The sequence below is a fragment of the Harmonia axyridis genome, chromosome 7, assembly GCF_914767665.1.
Source record: "Harmonia axyridis chromosome 7, icHarAxyr1.1, whole genome shotgun sequence".
In the NCBI taxonomy this organism is placed as follows: domain Eukaryota; kingdom Metazoa; phylum Arthropoda; class Insecta; order Coleoptera; family Coccinellidae; genus Harmonia; species Harmonia axyridis.
Window position 1 is genome coordinate 12,753,890 of NC_059507.1, and position 18,861 is coordinate 12,772,750.

Here is an 18,861-nt window from a genome sequence, read left to right on the forward strand (position 1 = left end):
GAGGGCGATACAGCTATTATAGCAACTTTTCGATACCATTTTTGTAGTACGTTTTGTCTTTCGCTTCAAAATAGGCCTTAGTTTCGGTGATTACTTCTTCATTGGCGCTTAATTTCTTTCCAGCGAGTATTTTTTTGAGGTATGAGAACAGGAAAAAATCGCTGGGGGCCAGATCTGGCGAATACGGTGGATGCAGAACCAACTCGAAGCCCAATTCATGCAATTTGCCATTTTTTTCATTGATTTGTGACACTGCGCACTGTCTTGATGAAACACTACCTTTTTTTTTCTTCAAATGGGGACGTTTTTTGAAGATTTCATCCTTTAAACGATCCAATAACGCTGTATAATAAACGCTGTTCATGGTCTGGCCCTTTTGGAGGCAATCAATAAATATTGTACCTTGCGTATCCCTGAATACTAATACCGTATCCTTGCCACCTGACTGTTGTGTTTTTCCTCGATTTGGATTCGGTTCATCGTGTGCAGTCCACTCAGCTGACTGTCGATTGGACTCCGGAGTGAAATGATGGAGCCATGTCTCATCCATTGCCACATATCGACGCAAAAATGCAGGTTTATTGCACTTAAACAGCTTCAAATACTGCTCAAAATCATGTTACTTGAAATCAAGTAAGCTCAAGCCGAGTATCATGAAAATCAAGTCATGCCGTGAATTCCTACAACATGGTTATCGAAACGTTCGTTAAATGGTTATACAAATTGTATAGATCAGAGTGTAGTGACTATTTCAGCGTAACCTTCTGTGGGGTTTTCCAAGTTCCACATAAAGACAACAACCCCTTTCAGCTATGCAATTTAGTCGAAAATCAGCGAAGGCTAATGAACAATTAATCAAGAGCAGTTTCGAAAGGAAATCGGCGAATTCTTTCAGGACATCTGGCACTTAAAACATTCCCACACTACACAACCGACGCGAACAAAAAAAAATAATGATGATCACGAAATAATAAGAATAATCGTACGAGATTAATCGGACATTAGAGATGTGATACTTCTCTCGCAGAATCCCACATATCGTGACGGCCGAATCAACAATCCATTACGTCCATTAGTGAAAACAAGGCGAGAATTTGAGGAATTGCAGCTGAATTTCCAATAATTCGGACAACAGGTGATGTTGCCGGGACTCGGAGCATGACCGCACTTGTTACCCTGTTACTCGATTTGAGTGCGGATAAAAAGTTTACACGGTGAAAGCAGATAATGGTCGGGTATCCGTCGGCTGCCAGTCACGGTGTAATTGACGAGGACTCGTTTCGATGACCATTCTTTCTTATTTGGCGAAATATTTAATAACTCACTTTCAATTGTAGTTGTTGATCGGCGTAATGGTCGGTTTTTCACGGTTATGGTTACCAGAGATACAGACGGTACGAAATAGGAATCTTTGTACCTGGATATGGTCATCCAGGTGTTAATGTGCTAAATCCGATTAGGCATTCCTTAAACATGAACTTTCAAAATGTCCGTAGATGTTTTGGCTGTGTACTTGAGTATGTGATAATGATAATAATATTTGGACACCACATTTGGTTCAGCGGACAATCCTTCGTCCCACAAGAGATTGCCAAAATTCCGCTGTAGACAAACACGAAGAATTACCGATTACCTGAAAAATATTGAGCATGATATATCGATAAAAGATAATTACCTGGAGATACCCACAAACATAAATTTGAACCAAAACTATATACAGGCGCAAAAACGATCAGGCAGAGGCCATAAAGGTAGGTGGAATATACAAGAGGCCTAGAAGGAAGCAGAAAGGTGCCAACATTTGACTGTGAGTACGTTTGTAGGATAGGGGCTACTTATGTTTCCGCGGGCGCCAGTTTTGGACCTAGAGTGCAATTCTCGGTACACTATTCGAAGATTAACTATAACTTTAATGTTTTCGAATTTTAGGAAACGAGAATAAAAAAAAGTATATTAGCTATCTGCTCAACGCCACTGCTCATGTCCAAAATCTCTAAACTCCTACAAAAAAAAACTACCCTCTAATAACTTCCCGGCAAAAACTAAGATGTATCCTGTGCTATGAGGACTTAGGATTTTATTCTAGGGGAGGGGGTTTGCCGACCAAGTGCCTGCTGGGAACTCAGGCTTGAGTTCCGTAATCAAAGCTATGAGGGAAACCACGGAACGAGGGAGCTCATAGATGGGTAGAAGTCACACGCTTTTAGACTATCTACTGAATGGCTCTACCACTACACCTACAACTGTCTCATACTCCACTAGAGCAGAACAGCGTGAAACAAGAAGGACCTTCTGCGTAGAGTACCAAACCCTTGGTGAGCCGGCTGTCCTGAGGCTGAAAGCGCAAGAGGAAGGTTGACGTCCTTGAAACCTTTCTCTACGGGTTTGGCTGAGGTGTAATGGAGGTTTTTGGTGAGTATACCCTTAAGGTGAGCCTCACACTACCCAACAGATGCCAACAGGAGCTTCATACTCGTCGAGGTTTGTTGGGTGTCCATAAAGTGGATTTCCCTCCATTTAAAAAAAAAGGTAAATCCATACTAAGGTTGATCCCTTTGGGACTCACCATAGAGTAATAAACATGGATAGAGGGAGTATAGGCAATTTTTACATGCCCCAACATGGTTAGATCACGTTGTCGGATTGTGATATATTTTCAAATCCACAATTTTACTATATCGTTAAGAATATATTATATTTAATGAAATATATCATATTTATTTGAGGGATTATCGATTAAATATGCAAATTTGAATATTTGGAATCCGATATTTTTCCTAATTCATAATAAGCAGAATATTTATTATTTTCTGTATCTACCTGGAGAAATCCAAGGTTTCGCAACTTTTGCTCTCCTAGTGTCATCGGTTGTTTCACGTCGTTTGGCGCGCTTGAAGTTTGTTTTCTGAATTTCTGATATATTTAGAGATTCATCTCAATATATCTTGAGTTGATATGAAACGTTGATTCACTATGGGACATAAGAAGTGCTTTCCTTGTGGGGAAACTCGCAAATTGAGTGAAATATTGTATCACTGATATATTTTCATTTCCGCGTGCTTCATGTCAAATTTGATAGTTCATGTTGGGGACTGAAAATGACATATGCTCCCTCTATCTATGTTTATTACTCTGGGGGACTCATGTACCCAAAAATCGCAATTTGTAAGATCCATCGCCACGAAACGAACCCAGCCAATGAAAAATTCGCATTCCTGAACCCAGTACCGATACACCTCGCACCACGGTCCCATAACAATAGCACCGATTTGTCGTGTGCACGGTACACACGAATTTACGACCGTGATCCTCGGGGTCGTAAGTTAACAACTCGATGTACCCGTGTTCTCGATGCTAGCTGGACCCTCCTGCGGCGCGACCGAGGCCAAAAGACAACACGCGAAGAGCACCGAACAACCATAGAACAATGCGACCAGCGACAGCGGGAACCGAATATATCTCGCCCGGCATGGTGTAATCACTGAGTAACCTGTGTAAGGGGTTCATAATTCATCTAGGGACAAAGCGGAACATGTTTATGAGGAGTTTGGGATATCTTGTTGTAAATGCCGGACCGGCCGATTGGATCTGAGTTACTTCGAGAGATTGTCGGATTAACCTTTTCCGTTTGGGAAAACACTTCGAAAGTTTATTGCTTTCGTCATTTCAATACATTAAATTTTGGCAAAGTTTTATCATCTTTTTTGTATCTTATTGCAATACATCTCGATATGTATGAAAAAACAATTAATATAATATAAACTTGTAGGCATAATAATAAATTAACTAAATACATAGACGTACAACTCCGCATCCGCCTTTTTCTTCCGAAATGCATGACGTTATTGGAAAAAACTGGTTATCATTCAAAGTGTTGTCCGTCGCTGGCCACTATACTTTCTCCCATCTTTCGGGCATCGTAAGAATCCCGCGTTGGAAAAACTGGTCATCTTTTGAAGCGATCCACGAAGCGATCCAATTTTTTACTTCTTCATAAGACCGAAAGTGATGGTCAGCCAGGCCGATGCCATTGATCGCAACAAGTGATAGTTCGAGGAAGCAACGTCTGAAAAAACGGCGGGTAGGGAGGACTTCCCATTTCAACGTTTCCAACTATGTCTTGAGCACTTTCGCAAAATAGAATCGAGCATTTTCATTCTGTAAAATCACTTTATCATGTCTCTCGTTGTATTGTGGACGTTTGTATTTCATTGCTCGGCTCAAACGCATTAATTGCGTTCGATAACGATCGTTTGAGGTTGTCTAAGTCGGTTTTAACAACTCATAACACACTATACTGGTCCCACTAAATACTGAGCATGACCTTGGAACCGTAAATATTCGGTTTGGCCGTCGACGTGGAACCATTGCCAGGATTTCCCTATGATTTTATGCGCTTGGGATTATCGTAATGAATCCATTCTTCGTCTCCAGTCACAATGCGAAGGAGAAATCCCTTCCGTCTTTGCCTTGCAAGCAAACAAACGCCGTTCAACATCTCTCGGCCTCAAGTCGTACGGCACCCAATTTCCTTGTTTCTGAATCATTCCCATAACTTTCTGGCATTTTGGAATGGCTTGTTGCGCACTCCCAATGATCCTGCCAATTATTGTTGCGTTTGACAACAGTCTTGATTAAGTAATGACTTCAATTCTGCACCTTCGAGAACAATCTCTTATAAGGTCTGATCACTTAGGAATCAAAGGACACGAAAAGACTGGTACACTTGCCAGAAAGGGGGCACTGGTTTGAAATTATTATGTAGTAGTTATAAGAACATGCACCTATAAGAAACAGTTTCAAGAGACGGCCGAAACCGAAAGAGAAATACTCTGGCAAAATCTTGATGCATGCATCACTACAAAAACTTCCATTCGGAGCTTTAAAACTCATGTTTCAAATATTATCTGAATCTCAGTAAGACCGTTCTACACTAGTTTCCTTAGGGTTTTAAGAAACTGAAGAGTGCAGGTTCTGCATGGTTACTGAATCTCAGTAAGACCATTCTACATTAGTTTCCTTAGGGTTTTAAGAAACTGAGGAATGCAGGTTCTGCCGGGATGAGGAAGAAAAGATCACCTGTTCGAAAAATGCATTGGTTAAGAAACTTATAGAAGTGAGAATGTAACATCCTTGGTGCTAACCCAGATACTGGATCTCATTAGAACTCTTGCACTGAAAGGCAATGATGAGAAAGGCTTGATGGTGGCACTATAGACCTTGAGGTCGCTGTTCATGGTTACCTCTTAGCAATAATCAGTAATTGTCCAGTTTTGAAAAAATGATGAACAATGCTAAAGATGAACTTCAGCATTTGCAGCTTAGAAAACCCACGAATGATAAATGAGAAATAAATGCATACAAAACGTATAACTTTTTGATGTACATAGATGATTCGTCCAGTTCTTCCAAGGTTGTAGTAAACGTGATTGACCAACATTATCGAGCTATGATGAACCAGTTTATTATGCCCGATTGAAGAATTAAACTGTACGCAGGTGCAATAAAATCAATGAAGTCATTCACCAGATGTGGTGTTTTATTCATAAGTCTCAAATCTCGAAGTTCCACTTCATACCCAAATGATACTTCAACATTTTTCTTGAGATAACCAAGTTGATAGCCAACTACCTATTCATGAAGACACAAAAAAAATAATGAATATAAAATGATACCGAAAGTTTTTCAAGTCGAATCATTCATTTTTGAAGTTTTTATCAGCGGAATAAAATTAACTGGTGACTCAGATACTCTGGGAATATCCTATAAATATTTCAGCTGATCCATAGAAAGATAGATTCCGTTTGGTATGGTCATCATTTTCAGAAACGATTCATCAGTGTCCACGAATGAAAATCCAATGAACACCATAATATTAATGTTCTTGCTGTCAAGAATCCCATGCTATTTCAATCTTTTCGAATATTTAATTCGTGTATAAATAAAAGCTTATTCAAAGATTTAATTAGGATATAAGTGTTTGCTATGACTCGTGAAAAACAGGATTTTTCTAAGGTTTCTCTGTAATTTTTCATGTTATCTAAAATCATGCCATCAGAGGTGTGAAGTGTATGCATTTAATATATTCTACATGGTTCGTGATCTATCAACGGCAAGAATAATGTTCATACTACCGAAAGCTGTTTTCCATAATATTTCTGTTTCTATTTTAAAAAACAATTTCATTTACATATGTTGCCATTATACTTGGAAGACAGTCATTTGAGAGTTAATTTGAGCTGACAATCTGAATACTGATGGACTTTTGTTCATTTATTATCAGAAATAGAATTCCCACATGATATATATTTCTCGCCAGGTGGGCAAATATATTTTATGCTCATTCATTTTGAACCTGTTGCAATATTCTGCATGCTGTAAGAAATCTGCGACTCAAGCTCAACGAATGCTCTCAAATACCAATATCAGTGAAAGAATGTACCGAGAGTGGTTTCAACTCTTCAAGAATGGTGATTTTGACGTCGAAGACCAGCATGGGACGTCGAAGACCAGCTGGTGGAAGAGAGGCTTTCGAAGATGCAAAATTGGAGGCATTACTTGATCAATATGATATCAAACGCAACAAGAATTGGCAGGATCATTGAGAGTGACGCAACAAGCCATTTCCAAACGCCCGAAAGTCATGGGAATGATTCAGAAACAAGGAAATTGGATGCCGCACGAGTTGAAGCCGCGAGATGCTGAACGGCGTTTGTTTGCTTGTGAACAGCTGTTTACAAGGCAAAGACGGAAGGGATTTCAGCATCGCATCCTGACTGGGGATGAAAAATGGGTTCATTACGATAATAAAAAGTGCAAGAATCATTGGGATATCCCGGCCATGTTTCCGCGTCGGCGGCCAAACCGAATATTTTCAGTTCCAAAGTCATGCTCAGTATTTGGTGGGGCCAGCTCGGCGTAGTGTATCATGGGTAGTTAAAATCGACTGAAACAATCACAGGCGATCGTTATCGAACGCAATTAGTGCGTTTGAGCCCAGCATTGAAAAACAGTCGGCCGCAATAGAACGAGAGATATGATAAAATGATTTTACAACATGTCAATGCTCGACCCCATGTTGCGAAAGTGGCCAAGACATACTTGGAAACGTTGGAATGGGAAGTCCCACCCTACCCGCCGTATTCTCCAGACGTTGATTCCTCGCACCATCATTTGTTTCGATCAATGGCATCCGGCCTGGCTTACTAGCATTTCCGGTCTTATGAAGAAGTAAAAAATTGTATCGATTCGTAGATCGCTTCAAAAGATAACCAGTTTTTTCAATGCAGTATTCGTACGCTGTCCGAAAGATGGGAGAATGTATTGGCCAGCGATGGATAATACTCTGCATCATAAATGTATAACCAGTTTTTACAATAATGCTTCGAATTTCGGAAAAAAACGGAGGAAGAAAAGTTGTACGCCTATGTATAGTATATTCCAAAGTCACTTGGAGGAAATTGAATATTTCGATTATACAAGGGTTGTCCAAACTTCCAGAAATTCCTTTGGGGGCTGTGTATTCATTGCCTAACAATACTTTCAAATAAACCCCGATATTTAGCGGATCGCGGTATCCACTTCAAAAGGACATCTATGGTCTAGCGTTTTTATAGACTAGTTCAAGTGACTTTGGATATAAGGGGTGTTTTTTTTCGAGGTATATAACTTTAAGTTGGCAGTACTGTTCGAGATGGTGACCGATTTAACAGCTGTCAAGTGATTTATTCTCAGTTTGGTTTGGCAATTCATCATGAATAGACTCACGCCTGAACAACGCTTGCAAATAGTGGAATTTCATTTCGAAAATAATGGTTCTGTGCGGAATACGTGCGCACTTCGTCCATTAGCGATGAAGCGCACTTCTGGTTGAATGGCTACGTCAACAAACAAAACTACCGCATTTGGAGTGAAGCTATCCTCAAGTGTATGTCCAAACACCGTTACATCCAGAAAAACTGACTGTTTGGTGCGCTTCATGGGCTGGTGGAATCATTGGTCCGTACTTCTTCAAAAACGATGATGGCCAGAACGTTACAGTCAATGGTGATTGGTATAGAGCCATGATTACTAACTTTTTCATTCCTGAATTGAACAACCATGATGTCCAGGAGCTGTGGTTCCAACAAGACGGCGCAACATGTCACACAGCTCGTGCCACAATCGATTTATTGAAAGACACGTTTGGTGACCGCCTAATTCCACGTTTTGGACCTGTGAATTGGCCTCCAAGATCTTGTGATTTAACACCGCTAGACTACTTTCTGTGGGGCTATGTAAAGTCATTGGTCTATGTGGATAAGCCATAAACCCTTGACCATTTGGAAGACAACATTCGCAGTGTTATTGCCGATATACGACCACAAATGTTGGAAAAAGTCATCGAAAAGTGGACGTCCAGATTGGACTACATCCGAGCCAGCCGTGGCGGTTATATGCCAGAAAATATTTAAAATATAATGCCACAAGATTATCTTGCGGATAAATAAAATTCTTGTCAATCGAATAATCCATCGTTGTTTTACTGCAATTTAAAGTTCTATAGCTCTAAAAAAAACACCTTCTATTATGCACAGGACCGACACCATTGGCAGACTATTTTGAATCACTTCCGAAATTCTGTGAGAGATTTCCTCTATTCTCGTTCAAATCTCAATCTTCTCCATTAAACCCGATGAAACATACTTATGAACGAGTTGCAAACCAGACCTTAAGTTTTCCGCATACTCTCAACGTTGACGATCATAAAAACCACCCACGTATTAAAATCGAATAAAACACTCTCATGTAACATCTCGACGTCATGAGTGTAATGTAAATCGTGATAAATAACAAAACCATACAACATGTAGGAATTGTTAGATAAGAAACAACAATAACCGCATGCCTCAATCTGCTTGGCCGTGGTCATCATCGTCGGCGAGCTGGGGAACACTCTAGCGTGTGAATTTGCCCCGCAGTGGATCTCTCGATGTGTGCTAACGGATCGTCCGAGAACAATGAGACGATAGTTGCCGATAATTAATGACAAAAAGAGGAATAATTGAACGCTTTTGAGTGGAATCTTGTCCGGTACCGGGTAAACACCGGTGTGAAACCACTGGAAGGTCTTCTTCTATCAGAAACTGGTATTGTTATTTCGCGCGATGACGAGAGTCGATATTTGCGCTCGATTTTAGCACTGGCGGCTCGTGGAGTGAGGCTCTGCCTCAACAATTTTCCTATTGCATCCGATGAATTTCATGAACACTGCAAAAATGAATTAAACAAAAAAAATCAATATCTTCGGAATCAAACCTTGCGATGAAATATTGTATTCAATATCATAGCATTAAAAGATCTAAATTTCATAATTCTGGAATTTAATTTAATTTTTTTTCCTTCAAATTTTGTTGATACTAATTCCAAACTAGGAGGAAAAATGCGCTATAATAACTGAATTCTATGAGAATATCTCTAGCAGATACAAAAAAAAAAACGCTAGACGGCGGACGAACGCATTTTCAGTTCATAATTTGGATTCTGTACATTTCAAAACGGAAACTGTTAAAATTTCAGTGGGTTAAATTTTTTTTTGCTCAAACGATTCCAAAGGTTTTTCATTGAGAATTATAAATCAAAAGAGGCAAAATATTCTGAAAGATATCAAACCTCATCAAAAACAAAATGATAAAAGCACTGAACTGAAGGAAGAAGGTTCTCCGCCCTTGTAACATAGTTAGTTGAAAAACTTACACACAAAATTTCATTGTATAGATTCTCGGATTACGAAATTTAAAAAAAAAAAATTATATCTGGCAAACCCCACAATGCATGAATATTCGCCTGAGTTATTTTACAACTGATATCAGTTCCTTCAAATGGGTTTTTTACAATTATTGAGAGTACAGATTTACATATTATGGGTATAGAAGGGGAACCATGAAACTGAGTTTTCTCAAAAACGAACATAATTGACATATTACGATCCAGAAGGATAGAACGATACAAAAATCGCGCTTGGCCAGTGGTACTCCCTGATCGCAATCCACTTGGTCATTCAAGAATTAGGTGTATCTTCTAATCCAACACAAACTGAAGATGAATTGGTTTTGAGAAATCAAATCATCATCAATCACAGAAAATCACAAATACTCAAAGGCAGCAAACTGTAGCCTGCTTGTGAGCAATTCCATTAAAAGACGTAGATGAATTTGAGGGTAAACGTAAAGTCATACATTGTATAGTTAGATACAACATATCAGTATAAAAATGTATAAATAATTCTCTAATTTTCCTCTGAACTCAATATTCAACGTCTCACGTAGCGTAATATTATGTAGTACTTTGTATTAACATTTTATTTTCAATTAACATGAATAATCTATTGGCAAAGATTTTCTTGTAGGAGGGTGTTGTGAGTATTCATTTTCCATTAGCATATAACGAGATCCTTAATTTCTATTGTATGCCACAAGAAATACGATAAATGAAAGGTAGCAATTCAACAAAATGGTGGATGCGTCAATTTTCCACACAGTCATCTATAAATATTTCATCCAATTCAATTCTCCAAAATTACAAAGATAGTCAATAGAATGCTGACACTGATTTCGACAATGATATTGTGGTTGTTTGAGTTCATTCAAAATCAATAAATCAATGAAGAATATATTCATGATTTCAGTTTATTGTATTTTTCAAGTGAAATTTGCAGTTAGTTAGTAGAAAGTTTATGGCAAGGTGTTTTTGAGTAGAACTGAAAAACTCTGTCAAGGGATTTGACACAATACTTTCTCGTCAGTACTCCACAGTAAGGGCCAGTTTCATAAACGAAAGTAATGTCTCGTTTTCCGTGAAAAGTTTTCTTAACAAATGAAACCAATGTTCAGTTTAGAAAAAGGTTTGAAGTGTCCTTCCTTATAAAGTCTCGATATTGGTCCTTTATGGAAAGAAAAGGATCCTTTTCTTCACGCATGAATACAAAACCTAACTTCATTCATTGTGTCATTTCCATCACACGTTTTCTTCTAACAAAAATTTTGTTAAAATTATTAATTGATTAATAAATAGAAGACCTTCATTCACCTTCACTTTATACACAAAATTTCAATTTAATTCCAATTTCAATTCAACAAATTTCAATTTCTGTGAAATATTACCAAATGCAGACAATAAATGGTAGTTCTCAGAGTAGAGAACCTAAGGAAATTTAATACGAATAAAAGAAAGCTTTCTCTAAAAGACGGTTAATTTTCATTAACATCGAGAAAAATGGAAATATCCATACTAAATTTCATTGAATTCTAAAACCAATTTTAGATGAGATAAGTTGAAAAAATGTGCGACATACAAACAGACAGATACCAACATTATTCACGCAGTTCTGAAATGCATTTTGCGAGTGGAAATTTGAAATTATAATTTATTCAATGAGTAATTCGATGCAAACCAATAATATTTACAAGTACCAAATAAATGACGAAGTTTGCTTGCTCTTTCTTCATATCTCAGTATAAGAGTAGTGAGTACCCTCCCTCATTCAAAAGTTGAGACAATTAATGCTGCTGTGGTGGAGGCAGCAGCATTGTCATCATCATAAAAGGCGATGGCAGGTGATTCGAAAGTGGAGTTTGATGAGGAAACTGAATCAATGATGGCCAGCTCTTCCAGTGACAATATAATTTATAATAAATACATTTACATCATTCAATGCGATGAAGAAATTTTTCCAATGAAACACTTTCATTCTCCTATGATATATGCTCTGACAGGTTGATTCTCTAAACTGATGCCCGAAGACAAGTTACAAAACTACATCCACATCTAAATGGACCGGCTAAACGATCAGAGAGCTACGTGTCCCAGAAAGGAATTCGTTCAGATCAATTCAGTGCACAAATTAACGCCTTTCAAGAAATTCATTGTCAGTAGATATATCACATAATTATACTGAAAAGTACGAATAACTGAATATCTTTATACAAATATCGGTATCAGTATCCTTATACGTTAACGCTACACACGTACTTTTTACCTTAGGTTCTGTTGTTCTCGGCTTTCGAAGATAATTGCGCAAATTATACAACAATTTTGTTTTCAGGGCAGCAAGGTATTTTCACACGTGAAGGATAGCCAGCGTATATTTACGATTTTGTTTCAGAAAAATAATGACCGTCTATTAGTTTTTAGATTTTCCTTTTCTCTTCATTTGAGTTTGGATAATTATTAACTTGTTATGGGTCAACGGAAGTGATAGCGATACATCTGTTTCTACAATTATATTTGATGATTTGGCATTATCAACTCATCGCCTTGAATTAGTTTTTATGGCTTGACTACAAGAAATAATGGGTATTTGTTTTTCTTTGTTTTCCGTACACAAAAGTTATGATAGTTTGAATGAAATTGATTCGGAGTAGCAGTGATGACCTAGAATTCAGAGAATTTTTTTATGTATGTAGTGTTAGATTCCACGAAGATTGAGTTAAGAGGTTTCTATACATTCTTTCATACCTGAAGAAGAGAGTTTTGAATTTTTAGCAAATATATGAAGTGCTAAAGATTCGATAAGGCAAATGAATGATTTATCATCAACATATGCCTACAAGTTATTCTCTCTTATATTTTCTATAGACTGAAAACGGGTGCTTGCAAGTTGTAATTTGATTATGAAAAGGGGAAAAAAGGAGACACAGCTTTATCAAAACAGACATTTGCAAGGACATTCAGGTGTCATTATAAATTTCATCATCTGGAAAATAGGTTCTGATAGAAGTTGTTGAGGATTTATTGTCTTACATTCTGGAAAATATTCCGTCTGTACAATATCCTTAGATATAATGTAGGTTTTTTGATCACCACTCAAGTCTAGTGTAATCTTTTCAGCTCTTTGAGACTAGAAATTTCTGTGCAAAACAGCAAAATACTAGGTGTCGACAAACTAAACTAAAGGACAGTTAGCATCGACAAAAATTAGACAGACAAAGGCCTTTCCAGTTATCCTGGCACATTTTTGTAGAAGATCCTCCTATAATTCTTTCAGCTTCATGGCCTTATTTAAACCCAATATTGTATTCATAAACATTGTTCTGAATGGTTTTCGGTATTGTCTTCAACGAAAAGAAACCCAATAATACTTCTGTAACTGTTTGTATCTATAGACGCAGGTGGTCTTGGGTCTTTTCTCGTTCATATGTGTAGAAGTTTATTGGAGGTAATTCACTAACAAACTGACTGATTTTCATAAACACCAATCTGGATTATATTCCTCGTAGACTGAAATCAATGAGTCATTCATTACCCATGTTAAAGGTATCACTTTACCATAAATGGAAAACGATACATTGGTTTATGTTTCTGCTAATAATAAATCATTCAAAGGCAACCAATACAGCTTAAAGAGTGGACTCATTGCAGCCCAACATGAGATAGAAACATCATCTGAGAAGAATCTCTTACTATTTATCCATTGTAATTAGTTGAAACTATAGAAAAATTTATGCTGAGGGTGATATTGAGATCTGTATCTGTAAATATCTGCAGTTTTTTAAAAATGTTCCCAAATGTGTGGTCCCACACATTACCTATTCTGGACTCATCAGGTTGTGTACCAAGTATGTGTTATAGAAATAGTTGTACATGTAGAAGTAAATGGCATGATGATGATGATCTTATGGATACACAGGTTTATGGGAATTCGAATCAAGAATGTTCGATAGATCGTTTTATATTATGTTTCCACATTACCAGTGAAGGTCATCGCAACAAAAAGTTCCTTGGGAATTTATTCACCCATAAAATGATCTTTAAACCTATATGCAGATGCACGTATGCAAAAAGTATATTTCATGTGAATTTTCAACTATTAACTGAGCGATAAGAACAAAATTATGAAATGAAAGGGTATCAAATTAACTAAATCATTGTGGCATTAGGGGTACATCTTATACCGTGTCCTAATTGGAGATCTAACCTAACCTAACCTAATTGGAGGAAGAAAATTAAAAATTCCTTGAAGAAGTTTAAGAATAAAAAGTCCCGCACATGGGCCCGCAAATTTTATGTTTTCGAAATACAGGGTCCTACTTTTTTGTGATGATTATACCAGTCTATTGAATCTTTATTAATTTTCGCTACAGATTGGGTGAATAAGTATTAAAACCTATAATTAATTTATTATCACAGCTTATTAACTGGATTCTTATAATAATTATTTGAAATTTTTTCTTGGAATCGGTAGCAGATATGACTGAGATCAATCAAAAAGTTTATTACTGGACCAAAATTCCTTTTTACATTTCCCTAAACTACCAGTGATACATCAAAAAAAAGTTCTGGTGGAAACAAGCGCATTCAAAATATGCATATCACGTGATTAAAACTTCAAACTGGAATAATATATGCCAAATTCTTGTGAAGGGAAGGTACTATAAGAAAAAAACTTTAGAAAAAATCAAATTTCAACCCTGTATCTCGAAAACAAAGCGTTTGCGGCCCCATGTTTAGAAGACTTCTTTTTATTAAAATGATCTGATGAATCTTCTTCAAAGAGAAAATTGGATTGGATATATGTATAAGGACGAAGAAAAACAGATAACTTTGTTATTCACCAGAATAGAACACTCGAGTGAATTAGTCATTCAAATTTTCCGAAGAGCCTTCAAAAGTACTCCAAATATTTCCAACAATTATTGTCATATGTAGTACTCGATTTGCTTTAGTTTTACACAACATAATTAGTTACAACTTATGGGAACAACAATGAACAAGATGTTTTTCATTTGAGAAATCAATAAAATGCTTTCTACTTCATGTTATGATCGGATCATTCGACGGTTAAATCTAATAGAAGAAAACTGAAATGCCCTACAAACAGATAATCTGTAAAGTAGGTCCATTTCAAACTTGAATTGATATTGATGTAGAAGAGCAGATATTTTTCCGCGAAAACAGAAAATAATATTGACGGTCGTACCTGTTGATAGGAAGTACTGCGGCAAAAGTCTCAAAATACCAAGTCCAACATGGCTGAAAATAATAAAATCACTATCCACAACACTCAGATTCAGGTTACCGAACAGCCTTATCGTAGCCGTCAAACAAACTGTCACTGTCACTTTTAAGGTTAGAACGGTTCCTGTCACAACAACGGAACTGTCAAAACGTTACGTCACTATTATCCCTCACGTCTCGTCCAATAGAAATCCACGAAATCGTCGTCCGTCACAGTAGAATAGCTTGCAAATCAGTGCGTAATGAGCCTAAACAGAACGTCCTTTAACAAGGTCCATTTAAGTGGTGCGTTCAGTGCGTTCTTTAAGAACTCGCTTCTTGCACTGATCACATGTGGAAGGTAAGAATGGTGAGCAACAGGTGGGGGGGCACTTAAGTCTAGGCCGTCAGGCAGGTCTGTGGAAGCCAGTAGGGAAGATTTCAGCGTCTTCTTGGGCACCGTGGCATCGAGGTGCTTGCTCCAAATTGTTTCTAATTGAATGCCCGGAGCGAGAGTCCGGTGGCAGAGTGCTGTTTCGCAAGTTGCGTTTGTGGACTGCAGTTGCAATTGCGCTTATTTGCATTGATGAATGGGTTCAAGGAGCTAGGCCGTAAATAGGTGTTTGTTTATGTTGGAACAGGCTACTGGATGTAATGACTGGATATCTTATAGGAGGGAATACGGTTCTACTTTCCGGGAGATGCAGGGTGTTTTACATGCTCTATGGAAAACTTTAAAAGATATGATATGGTGTACTAATTCTGATAATTTTTGTTTTCCTATGAACATAGGCCTGGTTTGTTTTCGTTTAGAAGTTACGAGAGTTTTTTATTGTACCTATTTTTGTACGCAATATTATGTATGTACAGGGTGGGCAAATAAGCGAGGTATATCTCAGGATCCACTCATCGTAGAGACTTTCGGTAAAAAATTTTACCACTAAAGTGTACAAGAGAACACACTGGAAATTATTTTGAAGTTCATACCTCTACCGCTAGGGGGCATAATAGCTACCGTCAAGAAGAAAAATGAATTTTACTCGAAAATGTTTCATATGAAGTTGAAGAAAAAATATCATCACTGTAATCCTTGGAAAATTCTCTATCTTTTTGAATTGTCACTTTCGATTTTACGAAAACAAATAAGGGTAGGTGAAAGGGAGAAATCTGACTGATTGAAACGCCTGTAACTTCAGTTTGGCTCGATATTTTTGAGCAAATTAGATCTCGTCTGAAAGATAATATCTTGTTGATTGAGGACAAAATATAGTCATGATAAATTTGTTTTTGCTGCTTTCGATAGGGGGCGCTAAATAAGAAGTTCAATGTTTTGTTCATTTTACTGCGAAATTTCAAATGTAATGATAGGATTTTCTCAAAAGAAACAGAAATTCCATCAAATTTGCACGAAAACACCTGAAGGTCGCAAAGCGATAATTTCATGCGTTCTGAAGTTATGACCAAAAGAAGATATTCTTCAACTGATGCACTGCGAAAAATCAAATTGTGTTTTAAGTTCTGAGAGAAACAGAAATCCCATCAAATTTGTATGAAAAAACCAAAAGGTCACAAAGCGATAGCTTCAGGCGTTCTGCAGTTATGGACGAAAAAAGATATTCTTCAACTGATGCACTGAAAAACTAAATTGTGTCTTCTTTCGGCCATAACTCCAGAACACCTGAAGCTATCGCTTTGCGACCTTTTGGTTTTTTCATACAAATTTGATATTTTTTCTTCAACCTCATATGAAACATTTTCGAGTAAAATGCATTTTTCTACTTGACGGTAGCTATTATGCCCCCTAGCGGTAGAGGTATGAACTTCAAAATAATTTCCAGTGTGTTCTCTTGTACACTTTAGTGGTAAAATTTTTTACCGCAAGTCTCTACGATGAGTGGATCCTGAGATATAGCCGCTTACCTAGCTTATTTGCCCACCCTGTACATCTTATTTGGAGTTTCATTGGCCAAGTGTTGGATTGTGGAGTTCAACAAGTGATTTCCGGCAGTAAATAAGTACCTACTGTGTGAAAATTTAAACTGTTGTATGATTTATTATAGAGTAGGAAAATTAGGGATGCATTATCATAGTTAGATAGATGGGAATAGTAGAGTTGAAGTACCCCCCAGTCCCAATGGGCACAGGTACGTTGAAATAACGTTGTGAAATGGTTGGACAACTCACTGTTTATTACCACTGAAAATTTCGCGAGAAATAACGTTCATTTGCTCATATATATATATATATATATATATATATATATATATATATATATCGGGTGTCCCAAGGTGAGTGGCCTATTAGATTATTATGGAAACTATTGATGGTAAAGATTTCAAATTTTGTGGATAGATATTTGGCCATGTAAGGTATATTTTTAAAATAATTTCACATTTCCAGTGTTGCCGGATGTACGACAATTTGGCAACAACTTTGTTATTTTGAATGGGACATCCGGTATTTCTATTTTTTTTATGATACTCCATAAAATATTAAATCTATTCACTCTTACTTTTTCATCCCTATCTTTAACGGTTTTTGAGTTATTAATTATTTTTCGAAATTTTAGATCAAATTGGCGTATTACGAAAGTGTCTCTAGTTCGCTCAATATTTGAGATTTAAGTCAGAAATTTTGCGAGTCGTTAGATATTGATCTGATCTGTGTCACTGCTTCTGAATTATGGTCGTCAATAATACAGGACGGACCAAAAACAATCATCATTTGCCAAGTTACAAAATTGTAAAAAAGTCTATTTTTTCAAATTAGACACCTAGTATATTTTTCAATTTTTGGAATCAGTACAACACACTCTACAATTTTCCTTTTCACGTCCCTATACCTATCTCAACTGGATTCCGAGTTATATGCGTTATATGTATATATCTTTCTTGAGCCATTATTTATAGAAAAACCTCGGAACAAAACACCTGTTAGGCAATAATTGTTTATTTTGACATTTATGGATTGAACTGATTCATTGATATATCGATCTATGAACGACATAGAGAAAATAACAATACAAAAGAAATTAACGCTTATTGAATCAATGTGAGTTCTAATAAACGCATATAACTCGGAGTCCAGTTGAGATAGGTATAGGGACGTGAATAGAAAAATTGTAGAGTGTGTTGTACTGATTCCAAAAATTGAAAAATATACTAGGTGTCTAATTTGAAAAAATAGACTTTTTACAATTTTGTAACTTGGCAAATGATGATTTTTTTTGGTCCGTCCTGTATTATTGACGACCATAATTCAAATGCAGTGACACAGATCAGATCAATATCTAACGACTTGCAAAATTTCTGACTTAAATCTCAAATATTGAGCGAACTAGAGTCATTTTCTTAATACGCCAATTTGATCTAAAATTTCGAAAAATAATTAATAACTCAAAAACCGTTGAAGATAGGGATGAAAAAATAAGAGTGAATAGATTTAATATTTTATGGAGTATCATAAAAAAAATAGAAATACCGGATGTCCCATTCAAAATAACAAAGTTGTTGCCAAATTGTCGTTCATCCGGCAACACTGGAAATGTGAATGTATTTTAAAAATGTACCTTATATGGCCAAATATCTATCTACAAAATTTGAAATCTTTACCATCAATAGTTTCCATTATAATCTAATAGGCCACTCACCTTGGGACACCCGATATATATATATATATATATATATATATATATATATATATATATATATATATATATATATATTCTTTTGAGAAAGAGCAATACAAAATATTAATTTCAAACAATCAAGCATATGTGTCGATGAATCTCAGTATTAGCAGAGGAAATGTAACGGGGCATCATACATTTCAACGTATGATACAAGAGAACAGATAAAAACCTCAGCAAAAACTCTGTCTCCCCGTATC

At 36.7% G+C, this 18,861-nt stretch overlaps 1 protein-coding gene across 1 annotated transcript in view; it reads right to left on the reverse strand.

Annotated features, from left to right (window-relative positions):
- LOC123684156 (transcription factor SOX-13) overlaps nucleotides 1-15,325 on the reverse strand; it is a 295,003-nt gene extending 279,678 nt beyond the window's left edge. Inside the window, exon 1 of the mRNA XM_045623310.1 lies at nucleotides 14,957-15,325. The gene's annotated coding sequence lies outside the window, so the exon portion shown is untranslated. The remainder of the gene's footprint in view (nucleotides 1-14,956) is intronic.
- Nucleotides 15,326-18,861: the final 3,536 nt, after the last annotated feature.